Below are 12630 nucleotides of genomic sequence, written 5' to 3'. Positions count from 1 at the left end.
GTTGGCGCGCTGATAAGCAACAAGTTGATCCACGTCGTCCACAACCTCAAGATGGCTTCGAGCAAAATCGAACATGTCGTGGTAGAAGTCATCCCCAATCCTAATAACAGAGAGATCATCTTTCTTTTGAACGTATGCAGTAGTCCCAAGGGCTTGAGACAGCGCTTACGTTCTTGGTGATTCTAGGTGTTCTAGGTGGTAGGTGATTTTAATGCTCCTTACCACACTTGGGATTACTCGTACGACACTCGCAAGGGGGAAGACCACTGAAGGAGGACAATGAACTAAGACCTGATGCTAGTAAGGGACCCTGCGTTTCCCACTAGATCTGTTACTTCGTCCACCAAGGACACGACAGCAGACCTCACCTTTGTCCGGCACGTGGCGGAAATCAAGTGTACTAACCTCAGCGTGGAATTTGGCAGCGACCACCACCTCTTGGCCACTTTCCTGTGGGTTGAGTTCTGACTGACCGACAGGGATAAGTTCCGCCAGCTAAGAAGATGTCTGGGGGCGAGGAGAAGGTCGATGTCAAACGCTAGACGGCGCAGATCGGCGAGGATATCCAGGCTAGCATCAAGGAGATCACCACAGACCTCCCTGTAGAAAATATTCACAGCGGACTAGCTTAAAACAACGGGAATTTGGGCAAGTTGGTTTGCATTCATTTTAAAAACAGCGCAGCAAAACGAAGACAGTATAGAAAGAAACAACGGGACGGGACAGCGTCCGTCCCGTTGTTTCTTTCTATACTGTCTTCGTTTTGCTGCGCTGTTTTTAAAATGAGCGGACTAGCTCATGTTATCGAGGCCAAACAGTCCCTCCTGTCCAGGTGGAAGGGGCAGCGCTTCAATCGCAAGCTTCGCAAGAAATCGAAGTCTACAGAAGCATTCAGGAACACTGTAAGGTCCTTTCTAAGCAGCAATAGAACGAGGTTTGCAATTTGGTAGACGGACAGATGCGGAGGGGAGGCCCTTGGAACCTCCTAATGTACCTCCTGAACGAGAACAACACCAAATCTAACCATAGATGTACGCTGACTCGCATACTTCATGCAGCTAGGCAAGGATCGTCGGACAATCAGGTACTGGCAGAACTGGTTGGGAAGTACCTACCAATCGCCTCCAGCCCGCCGCGTCCCGCCCCGACTATGTGGGGGCGCTAACCCGGAACAGGACGCGGAATTTGGAATCTAGGAGGTCCGGCAGGCAATGCATGATCTAAATGGCAGGTCGGCCCGGGTCCAGATAAGATCACAAACAAGGCCTTGAGAAACTTGGTTGGCAAGTCGGTGGAGTACCTGACGGATGCCATCAACCAGGCGTTGATGAGTGGTAGAGTGCCGGATATGTGGAAGACGGCCACCACTATCTTCGTCCCCAAATCGGGCAAACCTACCAGCCTCGACAACCTCCGGCCCATCTCGCTCACCTCGTGAGTGGGTAAGGTGGCCGAACACGCCATCTTCAACAGGTTTTCCCCATACCTGGGGGACCGCGGCATTTACCCACACAACATGATTGGCTTCAGGCCGGGCCTCTCGACGCAAGACGCCATGAAGCTCATCAGAGACCAAGTCATCGATCGCAACACAACGGACATAAGAGCTATACTGTGACTGGTCTTGGAGATGGCATTCGACAACGTTCTCCACCAATTCGTGCTGAGTCAGATCTCGAGCCTCGGACTTGGCAAGCGCTTCCACAACTACATGAAATCATTCCTGACGGACAGAGAGGCTATTCTCGAAATGGGCAACCTCGCTTCGGACCCGGTAAGGCTTGGCTTCAGAAGGACGCGACAAGGGCCAGTCTTATCGCCGACCCTCTTTAATCTCGCCATGATCGGTCTGTCTAAAAGGCTGTCCGAAGTCGACGGAAATAAGCACACGATCTATGCCCTTGACATCACGATAAGGTGCATTGGAGGCAGTGATGGACGAATAGAGGCTGTGCTACAGAAAGCTATTGATGTAACGGAGAACTTCTCAAAACCAACTGGTCTTCGGTGCTCGTCACGAAAATCAGAACTCCTGCTGTACAGGCCCAAGCGCAGGGGCCCCAAACCGAAAGGTTGGAAGCCACTAGAGGACGTCAGCATCAGTCTTAGGACAGGTGAGGGCTGCTTCATCCCCAAGGTGGACTCCCTCGAGGTTCTTGGTAGGACGATCGAATCTAACGGCTTCAATAACCTGGTGGCAACGAGACTCACCAGAAAAACGGACAATGCCACCGGAATTATCAGGGTTGCCAAGCGGCAACAGGGATTTTGGGAAGGCAACCTCGTAAGGCTGGTGCACACCTTTGTGATGTGCCACTTTACCTACGTTCCAGCCATGCACAACTGGCAGAGGTCGGAGCGTGACAAGCTCAACACGATAATCAGGAAGGCGATCAAGAGAGTTATGGCGCTCCCCATGTACACAAGCTCGGACAGAGTTTCGTCTCGAAATGTACAACACGCTCGAAGAAATTGCAAAGGCACAGGGGAGGGCGCAATAGTTCCTAGCACGCGTTCCGGTAAGAACATCCTACGGGAGTTGGGGACTCCACCGAGGGAAATCGAGTCTCGCTGCTGAAGCATTTCTTGTGAACAGAGAGGTCGAGTCACCGTTGTCCCCATTCCGTGAGACGTCCACCCCGATCATAACGAGGGTAGGAGACGGGCCAGAGCAAAAGGCTCTTCTCGAAAGGGCTCACGATCAGACCCGGGTCTGTTGGTTCGTCGACGTGGCCCGGTATCCAGAGGGGAAAGCGTATGCAACAGTGAGCATCAACCACGAGGGGAGAATAACAAACTCGGCTACGGTCCGCACGACGGCGGCCGAAATAGCGGAGCAAGCGGCGATTGCGTCGGCCTTGGTGGACAACAGGAGGTCCACAATATACAGGACTCGAGATCGGCGATCAGAGTGTTTGCCAAGGGCACCCTCTCGGAACCGGCCTTGCGGATCCTCTGGATCATGAACATCGAGCCACAACACTCATGTGGTTGCCAGTTCACATGGGACGGATCTAGGGAGCCCCGCCAAACATCAATGAGTCGGCTCACATAGCTGCGCAAGGGCTAGTAGACCGCGTAGCTACCCGATGATGTGGCGCTGAGGTTTTGGAGGATCGGGACCTTCCCACCTCGCATGACGAACTCACGAAACATTTTTACCTCGGCCGAAGACACCACACAGAAAATTAAGCAAGACACAGGCTCTGATGCTCAGGCTACTTCAGGTCGGAGCGTACCCTAACCCCTGCTATTGCACAAGATTTATCCAGAAATACATCCAAATAATGCATGTTCATTATGCGCGTATATAACGAATCTAGAACATTTGCTCTGTCGGTGCCCCGCGCTACCCGGCGGCGAAGTCATCACGCTTCAAAATGGGTGGCTGCTATTACCAGCTCCGGACTCGAAGAACAGCTATGAGCAGTCCAACGGGCCCGCGACGCAGCAGAGGGACTTGGCCTTTCGCTTCCGACGTGGGAGCGGCCTGAAACATGCTAGAGTGCGTTCTGAAGGACCAAAATAAAGTTTGTTCATCCACCCATCCATAGCTGCTTGCATAGCAGAGGGTTGCCGTCGAGTTTGTTTAGGCGGTGTCACATCACCGACATGGCAATGGGGACATGGCCGAGTGCCATATCCCCATTGATGTAACCAGGCATGGTAATGGACGCCATAGTTTTGTTTTCTTTAAAGTTATTGACGCTGATGTAAACAGTTCAATAGACATGATGAGAGTACCGCAAGAATAACGTGCAAGCCGAATTCGCGAGGAAATTTATGATTGTGCAGGCTCCCTAAAAATATTCTAAAACTCACAGGATGCCCAGGCGAAAGCACTTCTTTCACTTTCCTACAGTAACGATATGTGGGTAAGTTTCGCGGTTATTACGAACAAAAATTTCCTAGTTTAAAAGGCGTGACTAGTCAACCAAGCGTTTGACGTCGAAAAGTTGAACACATGATATTTCTACCGTATTTGTGTGCTTCCCTCTTGAAGTGTGTTTTCATCTTGAACCAATGAACAGTGCGCTATTTGTTCATTCAAAATGGAAGCACACCAACTTGCCCAATTAAAGGTTCTGATGCACACATAGGTCGGCAAGCTCGCGCACGAGTCGACTCATTCAGACTCAGATCGAGCCTTGAGTCCGAGTCTGAGTGAGTCCGATTGAGAAATATTTTAGTGACTTTAACAACCCGTGCGGGAGGAGCTGGCCTTGTCGAAGAGTTCGCGGACCGGGATCGACTTACGGGATACAACGAACTGACCAAGACCTTCTACTTGGCCCGGCGATGCTACCCTCCGCTTCGTGGCAATCCATGCAGAGCTCAAGCGGTTACCTGGAGACAGCTGCAAACTAACATTTACCCTAATCCACTGCTATATCACCGAATATACCCCGAGATCTACAACACCAGCATCTGTAAAGTCTGCCAGACACAGCTACGCTTAAGCATATGCTCTGGGAATGCGAGGCTAAAGCCAAACGTATGAATCCCGATGCTCTCTCGGCGAGGTGGGAAGCCGTTCTGCGCAGCTCCAAGCTCGCCGACCAACTCTTGGCAGTCCAGCAGGCCCGTGAAGCGGCGGAGAGGCAATGCCTTGACGTCCCGACATGAGAGGCCTGAGCCCGGGCCGTTAATCTGCCGTACAAACAATAAAGTTCTTCCATCCATTCAGTCCGAGTGAGTCCGGTAAAGGAAAATTTTGGTGAGTCTGAGTCCGAGTGCGCCCCGAGCGCAATATACATTTTCTGAGTGAACCTGAGTGAGCGCCATATTTTTTGCCGACCTACAGTCCTACCTACTAAATTTCAGCATTACTATCAGCCTTACGTCGGGTAACGTTTATACTCAAGTCTACTCACACATACTTCGACGCACTAGCGTTCATGCGCTGGCTCAATGTTGTCACGGGGTCATGACGTCGACGAAGGCAGCAGTCGACGTGTCTGAGATGAAATTCTTTGGCTGAACTTGTGGCCGGGAAACGGAAAATCAAACAACAGCAATACGCACCGTACAATGATAGCGGCAAACAGAGCGTCGGCCGTCGATAAAACTGATCATGGCTGGGACGCACCATCTTTTATACATCATGCATCGAACTTTCTAGCCTTATCATTAGTGGTTGCGCAAGCTCTGGAAGCTCTACACGAAGACAGATAGGTAGATAAGTACATAGAAATGCTCAAAGTGCCTTGGGTTCGCTAAGACATTGTTCGCATTTAAAATAAAGAGAAACAAAGGCCGTCCAGCTGCGCACTTACTTCAGGTTTGGCTCCGCTAGTGCGTTGCTGCCTTCACTTTTTTGATGACTTTTGCGAACTGTATTTCTATCGAGTGTTCATCGCACTGAAGGTAACAATCCTATCTGAAGCTTGTCCTGTTCATGCCTGAAGTAATGCTTTGCTTTCGTTCAATATTTCGTTTTCTCTTTCTTTCTTTCGTTGTTTTTTCTTTCTTTTCATTATGTGCAATACTCCCTCCTGACTTTTTGTTTCCTACATGAAAGGAATTGCACTTTCATCCGCTTGCTTAGCAGCGCAACACTGCTGTTGCTACAGGCAACAACGACGGCCATTCGTTCATATCGAGGCAGCATTAAGATGTGACCTCGTGAAATGACCAGCCACCTCGCTAAAAGATCGGATTGCCACATGAGAAACTGCTGATCGCCGGCAACTCCATGATCGAGAGATCATCAATCATTGAAAAACAGCGCATACGAATACGTATGTGACCGGTCCTGCTTCGAGAGCTGCAGTACTGTACGCTAGCGGGAGCCAAGTTTTTCGCTTACAAGTCCGCCACCGAAATCCATGAGTCATAAAAAGTCTAGCGGCCATCGTCGTCTGCATCGGCTGACTATTAATTATGGCGCGCACAGGGCATGTGCATGCGCACGCTCCTCGTTTCTCGCAGCCGCCGCTAGAAAAAGCTTCCCTTGAATAAGCTTGTTTGAGAAACGGACCAACCAACTACTCAGTAACAAGGTTATACTCACCGAGTTTTCAGGGTTCCTCGACAACTGTTAGAAAGAACCCTGCGGCTACTGTTCTAAGCTTTTATGACTTCCTGTACACATGTGGCAAAATAGCCCTCAAAGGGCGTGGCAGCATTCTGCACAGTAAAGGAAAACCCGATGGCTAAAAAAGTTCTCAGTCTGACCGTTCTATTGGCCGATTTATACCAGTAACCTCTCTGACACTCACGTGGTAGAAATTTAAAGGCACACACTGACCATCTTTATTGACCTGTTTTTTATCTAGACTATAATAAGGGCGGCTCTTGTTCGAAATTTAGTTAACAGGCAGCGATATTTAAACCTAACAAAACTTTTCAAACGAAGAAATACTAAAAACAATTCATGAGCCATTGCACTCTATGAGGGTGGATGACCTGTGAAATTGTGCAAAACATATAGCTATTTATTTTATTTATTTATTTATTTACTGATACCTTTATTTAGGATTTTTGAATTTAGTGTACGCTCCTTATAGCCTTTGACTTTGAATAGCGTAGGCCAGAGCTGCAGCGCGCAGGATACGCATTGTTTATGAACTAATTATTTATTTTAACTCATATATTCATTTATCAATTATTTATTCTGTTACTTGTTAACTAATTAATTAGTTAGAATAATATTTGAATTTATTTTTAGTGGATCAGTGATGAGTAATGTAGTTTGCCCAATTCGCAAACTGCAATTGGTAGTTGCAATGCGAGCCATATGCGAGCACACGTAAATTCTGTGTGGCGACGGGTATAGGTCGCACGCAGGTGTGAACATCGGTCACCTTGAGCCGCTTTTGGATCGCCAGTCGCAAACGGTAGCGTGACCGGTGCTAGCCACAGTTGTCACCGAGCCTTCACCCTTCCCACCTTATTTTTGACAGCGCCGTTCGAGTATCGGTCGAATTGCGGTTTCAGGCAATTCGCCACGCGGTCGTCTTTTCCCTCTCGTCTTGCTCACAGTAGTACGTACGACTGTGGCAACGGTATCGTCGAAGCATCCCCCGTGCTCCGCTCTGTCGAAATTTTCCATTTCACTCTAAGTACCATTTCCCATTTCACTCCAATAGTGTGCGACTTCGCGCTGCGGCTGTCGAAATTTGCATCTTTTATACGCAGCTGCTGCGACAGTACCGTAGGTACCATCATCGCAAGGCCCCGGGCAGCTCCCTTGCGCGGCACGGAGAAACCGACGGTGTGCGACATGTCGTTCCGGAAATGACATCAGCTTGCCATGTTCACGTGTGATCGCTCACGTTCGCGACCTCCGCAGTAGCTTTCGTCACACGACGGGAAAAGCTTGCAGCGTGAAACTCCGCTTCATGCATAAGGTGCAACGCTGCGGAAACTACGCAAGAACTTCGGCCAGCAATGTGTGAGCACGCGCGTCTCACGCTTGGCTTCCGTCGTTGTAAACGCTCGCGCGAGCCAAACACGAGCACGTGAGTCACGCGTCGCGACGGGCTGCAGATGAAACACGAAAAAACGAAAACAAAGAGAGGCTAAGTGGTCCAAAAAACCTTATTTGCAAGTGTAATAATAATATTATCTGGGGTTTTACGTCCCAAAACCACGATATGATTATGAGAGACACCATAGTGAAGGGCTCCGGAAACTTCGACAATCTGGTGTCCTTTAACGTGCACCTAAATCTAAGTACACGGGCCTCTACCATTTCGCCTCCATCGAAATGTGACCGCCGCGGCCGGGATTGAATCCGAGACCTGCGGATCAGCAGCCGAGCACCCAAACCGCTATACCACCGCGGCGGACTTATTTACAACTGTGTAACGGGGCTTGTTTATATCTAAGGCACAAAGGATGTTCATTGATTACTCAGCCTAGAGACGAAGAGAAATCGTATTACACGTGGTGAAGTCATTGGACTTTTTCTTGGTGCGAACGTATCTACTGCAAGAAGTCTTGCTAGCCTTCACAGCGTTGCACTTGATATTTGAAACGGAGTTTTTTTATATATAGCTCTCGTCTTCAACGCGCCTTAGCATGCGTGCAGACCTCCTCTACAGACCCTGTCGCGCAGCAGCCTGCGCTATGCGTCTCAAAGAGTACGGCCTCTGCGTGGCCTCTGCGATGAACTACGGCAGCGCGCTGTTTGTAATCACGGAGGCGACGGTTGTGGCTTCACATTTTAATAGAATGGAAAGTCGGGCCAGTTGGTACGGTAGCATGCATAGTGCAGGGCGAAACAAGTGCACAAGAAGCAGAAAGCACGAAACCAACGCTGTCAACGATTGCCCTTGTGCTTCGTGTTTCATCCGTATGTGTTGTTTCGCCTTGCATTAAGCATACTGCTTTATATTTCCTTTGTATTGTCTGCTCTGCTCCCCGCCACCCAAAGCCACCCCCCTCCTGCCTCACAGTTTCCCCTCTTCTTTTTAAGCGGAGCCTCTCTGAGTTACAGATTTCAATGGCGGTGGCGGCGGCGGCATTGTTCACGGAAGAGCCGGCGCTGACGTCAGCGTCTAACCCTTCAAAAACTAACACGCCAAGGACGACACGGCGCCTTTGACATAGATTAATTAGTCTAACTATATAAACGTTGCCCTTACTCATATTGATAGAACGTCTATAGTGTAGATGTAAAGAAGAAAAAAAAACTAGCACAGGTCAAAAGCGTTTAATCGCCTAAAGAGAATGCCGCAGGGAAATGTAGTGAGGTGTTCGACATATTGTTTGTAAAATGTTATTGTTCTATTAAGGAAACAGGAAGTGAAAAAAAGCGAGGTTATTATACTCACGTAGTCACGTAGTTCATTCACTGGTGTAGAGAATGGGGCTATAGCGAGCACAATCGGGTGTCAAAAAAAAAATTCGGAAGATCCCACGCCTTGTGGGAATCGGTTTAATGCGAAGCAGTCAGCCAGCAGTGCTATGATGCGTTTTTTGCCTTTGACTCAAGCGTTACAAGGTGGATCAATACGTCTTTGCAAATGGAGGAGATGTGTGCACATATTGGAATTACCAGGAACGCCGATGCACTCACGTTTAAATGGTAACATATTGTGTGGCGTAGTATCAGCAGTCACGTTAAAGCGCAGACGTCTGTGGTATCGAAACAAAGTGCACGCTACATGCGATGATGTGAATATCACACGCAACTTTCGTTCGCGTATTCCTTCGTGGTCGAGCAACGCACGAATATAGCTTGCTGAATCATAGGAATGCAAATGTAGCGTTTATTAGACTGTTATAAAAGCGCAGCCAACACTGGAAGCACAACTGACGTAAACCCGACATAACGCCTGTAGCATTAGAGCACATATGCAATGTTTATTGCTTTGTTATAAAATTATATAGCCAGCACTACAACCACAATTGACGTTGCACCGACATTACGCCTGCGTAGGGTCTTTTTCCAAAGCAATTTCTAGAACTGGCGTGTGAGTGAGTGAGTGAACAACTTTATTGAACGATCCGGCAAAGCTCTGTCGTAGAATACCTGACTGCCATGCAGAATGCTTGGGTTCGATTCCTGCTGGGATCCTTAATTTTTATTCTTTGAATTCGTCGGGTCAAAGCTGCCGATATCGGTTTTTCTTAGCGCTCTCACGCTTAAATTAGCAATGTCAGTTCTCGCCGTTCTTAGGTATAAATAAACTGTCAATAACCTGTGGTGCATGCCCGTATACCACGGCCTGTAGTATACGGGTATGTGCCACACGCGTCAGGATGAAAGGACTATTTGCGGGCCTAGTTGGTGCATACTGACAAAAATTACTTCATTAAACCGGAAAGTGTGCAAAAGACCGTTTGAGAGAGCATGCCCTGAACTTAAAAAAGAAGGAAAGATTGCACTTAGCAGATCACGTTCTTGTGGTTGTGAGGCATTGTTTCGCGAGGCAAAGATTCTTGGCAAAAGCTGCAATGTACAAGCCCGCTTGTTACTGCAGGAATTTCTCATTAAGAAGAGGAGGGCGGCGTGCGTTAAAGAACCTTCCGTCACTCTGCACTCGAACGAATTTAGCTTCATCGAAACGTATCTGTTATCCGCATTTCTTCTTTTTTCATTGAACGTATCTGCGCTTGTGCCAAAGGTATATATGCATATATATATATATATATATATATATATATATATATATATATATATATATATATATATATATATATATATATATATATATATATATATATATATATATATATATATATATATATATATATATTTCATGATGCCGTCGTGGAATAAACAGTTGCAAGTAGCGTTTGTCCCTTGTGTACCTTCCTTGTGTGCCGTGTTTGTTTTGCGCTAAGTAATTTTCTGTCAGGACGAAAAGGTTTGACGACTTACGCGACGGTATTTTCTTGTTATTCATGTCATGACCAGACAGTCACGTTCGTCAGCCCCCCTTATATACCCTCCGATGCCAATTTTCGTCTACGCCAAGTTAAGCAGATGATCACGAGAGCACACAGAACTAGATAGATAGATAGATAGATAGATAGATAGATAGATAGATAGATAGATAGATAGATAGATAGATAGATAGATAGATAGATAGATAGATATAGATAGATAGATAGATAGATAGATAGATAGATAGATAGATAGATAGATAGATAGATAGATAGATAGATAGATAGATACGCTCAAGGTGTCTTGAGTTCGCTAAGAAATGCTTCGCATTTAACAAAAAAGTCAGTTTCGCCGCAAGGGCGACGCAATGAATGTGATAGCAAAAGATTGGAATGTCACGCGAAGAACGGCAAGCGACTTGAAACTTGCTGCTCGCTGCTCATGCCCAAAGGTCGCACGAAAAGAACACGCGCAGGATGAGCGCAAACAGCTGTCACAGCTCGTAATTAGCAGCGCGCAGCTCAAACACAAAGGACGCATGGAAGGAGCGCAAAAGTATGCACAGGTCGAGCACGAACAGCTGTCACAGTTGTTACTTCTTTGCGTTTGAGCAGCACGCTTCAAGTGTCGACTATGCACAACCAGCTTCCCCCACTTCGACTCTTCTAGCGAGCGATGTGACCTTCGTGCACTCTGTAACTTTAACGCAAAGATTGCGCTGAAAGCACAAGACGTACAAAGCACCCCCTCACAAGATAAGCGCGCGCACGTACAAAGCACCCCCTCACAAGATAAGCGCGCGCACGGGTGACCGCGCCCTGCAGACGAAAGACACGGCCTTCTTTTCTTGGCTCACAATGGCGCAATCACCGGTTAGTTGGCATAGTACTGACATAAAAGTTGTGAAGCCATGACGGTGGGCCATCTCCATTATGTTATGCGAAACAGCATGAATCTATAGGCTCAATGTTTTGAGATCTAAAATCCGTACAACATCCAGATCTGGGAATTCAAACGCAAAGTTCAGGCCTTCAGCTTGCTGGTAAAACGTTCTTATTACATTTTTTGCGCGACGTAAACTCTGGAACTGCTGAACCGGTAAAAACACCACAGGCCTGCGCGGAACGTGCAGCACTGTCACAGCGTAAGCTGGAGGATCAATCATAAAGACTCTTGCAAACTCTTCTAGGGTGCCTGTGGCATAAACAGTTGCGAAGTGCCCGCTACGTCAAAATTATCATGATCTTGCGATGCAGCTAAGTAGCTACAGCGCATGTGTAAGGCAATGTGCGTACGTACCCAGCTGCCACATTGTTGATGCCAATAAGGCACAAGTCTGGGTAGAGATGGAAGCTTGAAGCCAACGCTTCGACAAATGGTCTTGTCTTCAAGGCTGCAACTTCAAATTGCAGCCTTGAAGAACGTAAGAACGCTTGACGAAACGTTGGCTTCAAGCTACACCATCTAATTTTCGTCCATTTATTGGTGTCGTGCATGGTGATAATGACAATGATGAATTCGGACGGAGCCCTTTGTAATCCGTGGCCAGCCTAACATTACCCACTCGTTAGGCAAACCTCGTGGTGTGAAGCCTTGTGCGATTGTACGTTTCTGTCCCGCAATACTGCATCTTTTGAATTACCTCCCGACATGACACCTTTATAGCGTTCTTTTCCAAGATGTGGCAAGCACTGGCGTGCTCTTCAATAGAGCACTTCACCGCCACGCACAATGCCCGAGTTTGACTCCTTCTAACCAGGGGCCGAATCCACAAAACTTGTCTTTCTTAAGTGTGTTTTCCCATTGGTCAGCCGGCTTCACTAATGATATGTCCCGCATCGAGATTGCCTACAGTATTCTCCTACGGAAATTTGTAGCGTAAAACGTTTTTGTGAGTACGGGTGCAGTTTTGTTTCCTAAAGTGCTCGACAGCTGCGACGGACGCCGGCGCCGGCGCAGAATATCGCCAACAAGTTTGACTGTCGTTGTGAGCTGATAATCGATTACGCTGGAGAAGAACTAGGGAATCGTCTGCTCAATTTTATACCAAAGCACATGATCCACACCACGATGGCTGGAAGAACGACAAAACACGATAGGATACGCCACTCACAAGTCGAGCTACTGAGGAGCCAGTGCAAATACCGGTTTGTTGCACGTAAAATATGCTGCTATATACAACAAACAGTGCCCGTAAAATTGTAGGACTAACAAAAACCTGTCGCCACTAACGCTCATTGCCTTAAAAAGACTCCTTATCGCTTTTTGACAGCCACCGTTGCTTTTTGCGC

At 47.7% G+C, this 12630-nt stretch overlaps 1 protein-coding gene across 2 annotated transcripts in view; it reads left to right on the top strand.

The window, feature by feature from the left end:
• LOC119405138 (U2 small nuclear ribonucleoprotein A') overlaps positions 1 to 12630 on the top strand; it is a 456304-nt gene that overhangs the window by 248579 nt on the left and 195095 nt on the right. The gene's annotated exons all lie outside the window — the stretch shown is intronic.

This window comes from Rhipicephalus sanguineus, chromosome 9 (assembly GCF_013339695.2).
Source record: "Rhipicephalus sanguineus isolate Rsan-2018 chromosome 9, BIME_Rsan_1.4, whole genome shotgun sequence".
Lineage (NCBI taxonomy): Eukaryota > Metazoa > Arthropoda > Arachnida > Ixodida > Ixodidae > Rhipicephalus > Rhipicephalus sanguineus.
This window is presented reverse-complemented; position numbering and strand designations above follow the sequence as displayed.